This window comes from Tupaia chinensis, unplaced genomic scaffold, assembly GCF_000334495.1.
Source record: "Tupaia chinensis unplaced genomic scaffold, TupChi_1.0 Scaffold141305_1, whole genome shotgun sequence".
NCBI lineage: Eukaryota > Metazoa > Chordata > Mammalia > Scandentia > Tupaiidae > Tupaia > Tupaia belangeri.
Window position 1 is genome coordinate 91,001 of NW_006201168.1, and position 5,925 is coordinate 96,925.

Sequence of the window (5,925 nt, forward strand, 5' to 3'; positions counted from 1 at the left end):
AAATATCTTTTTTTTTTGAAATTAAGCCCAAAAAAAAAAAAAAAAAACTAGGGGGGAAAACATCAGAAACTCAGTGCATTAGGGGTAAGAGGCCAGACATACGGCAGGTCTGATGGGGTGGAGCTGGGGTGGAATGACTCAGCATGGAGGTACTGATGCCGCGAACCTGTGAGGGTGTTGGTGTCCGTGTGTCACAGGGCAGAGGGGCGTACAGGACAAGGAGTTCAGGTTGACACTCCGTACACGCCATTTATTTGTGCAGTCTGGAGTCAGGCCAGAGGTAGAGAAACAGGGTGTGCCAGGCAGAGTGCTGAGGAGGGAGACAATTTCTTATCTATAACATTTTTTGAAATTATCATGATAGATGATCATATTAGATGAAGATTTCCACAATTTTTTTTGTGGGGGGAGAGGTTTTCGCTATAGGGTGCATGCGCTTGCCAGACAGAGAGAGACAGAGAGACAGAAAGTGAGAAATCACCCCCCGGGGGGATGGTCACGCTGCAATCCCTTCTCTTCCATTCTCCTCTCAGGATCTTGGGCACGTATGCACACGCGCCCGGCGTGAGTTTTAAACCACCGGATCCAGGATGCAAACCATGGTCGACTACGTGGGAGTCCAGCGGCCATTACGCTAACTGCTGGGCCCATGATTTCCACAATTCTTCTCTATGAAAATTTCAGACGATGAAATTGTTTTTACGGGCTATCCACAAGGCCTGGTGGCTCAGGTGGCTGGATCCCACATGGCCAACTATGTGGTTCCAGTGCTGGACACACTGGCTTAAAAAACACACCAGGCGGGGTCGACAGGTTCAGGCCTTGGACTCCTGAGTCTCAGACGTTTGCCTTCTCTCTGTTTCTCTTGTCAAAATTTAATTAAAAAAGAAACATAAACCAGGCATGTGTACATGTGTGTCCCAAATCCCAAGAGAATGGAGGAGAAGAGATTGTGGGTGACCATTCCCCCTCAAAGGGTGCTTTCTCACTTTCCCTCTCTTTCTCTCTGTCTCTCTCTGGCAAGCACTTACACCCTATGGCAAATTAAAACAAAAACAAACAAACAAAAAAAAAAACAACTACAAAACAACAATGACTAGGTCACTAGGGCCAGTAGGTGGCATGGTGATTAAGGTGCTGGATCCCACATGGCCAACTGCGTAGTTCAAGTCCTGACCCAGCAGCTTGAATGTCACGCCAAGGACTTGGGCGCATGCATGAGTGCCCAAAATCAAAATCCCAAGGAGACTGAGGAGGTGGGTGGCCATGCCCTGGGGAGTGAATTCTCACTTTCCCTCTTTCTGTGGAGCACACATGCCCTACAGCAAAATTAAAAAGCTGTTTTTGCTCCTGTCCTAGCAATGACTATGATGTCTCTTGAGAAGAAAACGGATGGTAACTTACGTAGCTGTTGAGTCACCGAAGGCTTGAACTTACTTCACGAATGATTTCCATTTCTTCTATCTCTCTCCTTTTAAATTCTGGGTCTAGTATTCTTTCTACCTTTATCTTTTAAATTCAACAAAGTAGGACTAGAAAAACATCCTCGACTGGATTGTGTGACTTTCTCGGACACCATAACTAGGTGATTTCTTCCACACCAGAGTCTTATAACCCATCTCATAAACCCAATGAAAATGGCAACACGCGAGTCCATTTCTGAAATGGGAACAAATCAAAATTCCCTTTGAAAGATAAAAATTAGCTCTGAGTCTGGGTTCCATGCGGCGACCGCTGAGGCGGAGACCTCTTCGTGCACACGCATGCTCCTGGCATGTTTTTCATTTTTCATCTTGGGTTTTGGCCATAGGGTACATGAGTTTGCTGGAGAGACAGAGACAGAAAGGGGAAAGGTGAGAAATCACTTCCCAGAGAAATGGCCAGTCTGCAATCCCTTCTCCTCCATTCTCCTCCTAGGATTTTGGGCATGTGCACAAACATGCCCAGTGTGATTTTCAAGTTGCCAGGACTCAAACCGTGGTTGGCCATGTGGGAAGCCAGCACCCTAAACACCATGCCACCTGCTGCCCCCACCTTCCTCCCGCATGTTTTACCAAGCCACTGGGTCCAGCCCTTGATCAGCATAGTTAGCCACATGGAATCCAGCCACCTTACCCTCCCCTAAACTCTGTGTTACCTGCTGGTCCTACACTATAAGTTTTCTATTTTTTGTTTCCACTCTTTTTTCAGGTCTAAGCCAATGACTAATTGAGATTATTGATCACTATTAAGGCATATTCACTGAAGTTATCTTCCAGTTACTACAGTTAATACGTCTAAAGAAAGGGTTGAGTCAGTCACCTTTCCAATGGCATTCAGGTATGCCCATACTTATTACGTTTGTAGGAAATCATTACGCTGATAGGCAATTATGAAGTTTGGGAAACACTCGCCCTAGTAAACATGTTGAAAGGCAAGTCAAAACTCCAGATCCAGATTTGCGTTTCAGAGGCGGGGCTATGCTCTAGAGACTCACATATGTTCACAAACTGTTATTTTAATTCAGAATTCCTATCATTTTTCTTTTTTTTTCTTTTTTTTTTTTTTTAAGTTTTTTTTTAGGTTTTTACCATAGGGCACTCTGGAAGGCAATCCCAAATGCCGAGTTTCCTGGGTCGAGTCAGAGACCTGGGCATCCCAGGCACATGGTTGCCCATGACCGTGGGCTGGTTGAAGACTAGGAGTGGGTCATGGCACAAAGGCCCTGGTGCCATTTTTGGCTGTCTCTTTCTTAGAATAAACCAGTGTAGTATAAAGGAAGTGGTTAAGGTGACAAATCACGGTGTCCTTTTTTTAAATAAGGGGAGTATTTTTCATTGTAACTCGCTATAAATGATTTACGTTTTTACAGGAACTAATGAATTCCCATGCTCTTAGCTGGAGCGGAAAGTAAAACACTGTTAATGGGTACTTAGTTGATTAACCTTACTCCGGAGCTGGTGAAAGCGTAAGGTAAAAATTGCCACTGCGAATCTGGAATTGGAGGTGAGCAGTGATGATTTCTACCAGAGGACAGCAAAGGTTACAATCTGGCTGTTGACAAAGTGTCAAGAAGAGGAGCAGGGCCATGCCGCAGCCAGGATGTATGCAACTGCTTGAAAGATGCCATCTGCGAGGAAGTCCGAGACCTTGTAGTGAGCAGGAAACCCGTTCCTCCTTTACCTGGAATCCAGCTGTGTGTTTGGGAATAGCATGTCTAATGGAGAATGTGTTTTTTCATTACTTCTAGGTTTGGCTTCAGAGAACTATGCAAATACAGCAGGGAGCCTACGGCTGCCCGCGTGTCAGTAAAGATAACATGTATGTGGAGTGGGAGGAAACGTTAGCAGCCTGGTTCAAGCGTCAGACGTGTGCCGGTGTGCTTAGCCGAACTCTCAGCCTCGCTGTTCCCACTGCAGGATGGATGTCAGCACCTCCGGTGGTGAAAAGGACAGGCTAGTGCGTGTCAGGCCTCGGGTGGGTAGGGAGGCAGGCAGAGAGAGAATACCGTTCCAGTCCTGGAGACCCTGTTGTCTGCTCTGAGCCTTCGGGGCCTTCCCTGGCCATGAAGCAGTGCCCAGGGAAGCCGCTGGGTGGCGCCGGTGCATCTTAAGCAGGCGAACAGGGAGGGAGGAAAGTACAATAGAAGCGGAGGGTTAGAGGGAGCTGTTCTAGTCTCCACAGAAAGCCAGGGTCTTCGCCTTAGTTTTTGAGCATTTCTTTCTTATGTGTAATTGGACTTCACATATTGTGATTTCTGAGCTCAGACCAACTCAAAACTTTATCGTATACTGTCAACCCCAGTTAAGAAACGTAGTATCCCTTCTCCACGTTCTTGAGTTGCCAGAGATTCCTATTTGGAATCTACTTCAAATTTTGATTCTTTAAAGAATATAAAATTGTGTAACTACCCCATAAAATGAGAAGTTCAAAGCATTATGATCTCTGTGGCTGATGAGCAGACCCGGGGTGCATGCTTTCCGAACTCCATGGACGTCTTTCCCTGGAGGACCACTGTGGTGTCCCACCTTCCAGTCTCTGCGTGGAGAAGCCTCAAGGACTCAGGAAGGACTGGAATCGTCTCCCACCATGCAGAGCTCATTCGGTGGCTCAAAGATGATCTCGTTGCGCTGAGGAGTTCACCTGGACCTTTGGGCAGTCCCTCCCACATTTCATCTGTCTTCCAAACGCGCGGTGTGAAATGCTCCATTTCTTGACTTCACTCTGCGATGATTTACTTTCAGGAGGACAATCCTACACAAGTATTTTTAGGAGAAATAAGGGAAAAATACCTTCTCTTCCTGAAGAAGACTTGGCCTGAGAATAATGAGCTACATTGGCTTTTGTTGATGTGTGACTGTTTTTGTTCTGTTTGTACTTTTATTGGGGTTTGCGTAGATACTGTCAGTGGCCTGGCATCATGTCAGAGGAGGTGAGCATGTCGCATGTTCTAAGAAATGGTGAATTATGGATGAAGGGAGGAAAAAGAATCTACCTTTGGATTATGGCCATGATGCGTTTTCTTTGTAGTATTTCTTTAAAAGTCTCTTTATTATTATTATTATTAAAGAGATTTTTGCTATAGGGAACGTGGGTTTGCTGGAGAGCCAGAAAGAGATACAAAGAAATCATCCCCTATGGGGGATGGCCACACCACTATGCCTTCTCCATTCTCCTTTTGGGATTTTGGACTTTTACGCATGCATACTCAGAATGAACTCTAAGCTGCTGTGTCCAGAACTCAAACCACAGTGACTACGTGGGAGTCCAGCAATGGAACCATTATGCCACCTGCTGGTCCCCAAAAGTCTTGTTTTTTGCAGCATCCTGCTCTTTGATGGTCATTTCCTTGGCTATTTGGGCAGCAGTTGGTTCACATCCAGCCCTCTGGGCACTGAGGCTGGGTGAGTGTGAGTCAGGACCAACTAGCCCACTCAGACTCGGGTGTAGCCCAGGTTTGGGGCACCCTGCATGTCTGTCTGACTCTTTCATTGTAGGAAGTAGAGTTTCCTTTTCAAGGGTGGGAACATTGTGTTTTTATACAAATTCTGGAAGATGCATCTTATTTCCTCACCTGAGCATCTCCTAATGCACTTTTTAGGGCTTTTTCTGCACTTTTGGGGCTCCTTTAGTTGTTATTTTGCTTTAGGAAATGTTTCCTTCTCTTTTTTTCACGTGGAAACTCTTCCACTCCTTCTGTAAGAGGCCACCATGCCGCTGATTTGTAATGTTCTCCTGAGCGCGGTGGTTCCGGCCTTCTCTCTAGCCTGCTGCATGTTTTCTGTGCTTCCTTGGGGTGAAGCAGCACACTGATTACTTAAGAGGCTGATCTCAGCTGGGTACCAGTTTCATTGCTATGACCTTGTGTTCAGGTGACAGGAGTTGGCCACCCTGCCCACATGCCATGTTTTGAGAAATCTTGGCAATTAATACCTCTGTGGCTTCTGTTGCTAGAATAGAGGCTTTGGGGTGAATTCTGGGAGGTGGGTTTCTTTTCTTTTTTTGGAGAGGTTTTTGCTATAGGACACGTGCGCTTGCCAGAGAGAGAGAGAGAGACAGAGAGACAGAAAGTGAGAAATCCCCCCCCCCCCGGGGTGGGGGGACGGCCACTCCACAATCCCTTCTCCTCCATTCTCCTCTCAGGATCTTGGGCACACACGCACATGTGCCGGTGTGAGTTTAAGCCACCGGGTTCAGGATTCAAGCCGCAGCCGACTACATGGGAATTCAGCGACATAGCCATTACGCCCAAAATACCTCTGTAGCTGCTGCTGCTAAGATAGAGGCTCTGGGGTGAATTCAGAGTGGTGGGTTTCTAAGTTCTGTGTACTTAGCTGCGATCAAGGGGACCTGGGGACCCAGAGCCCTTCCATGGATTTAGGTTCACTTGCTCCCATCCCTCTGTAATTCCCAGGGAGCAGGCCTTCCCACTCTGCAGAAGCCCAT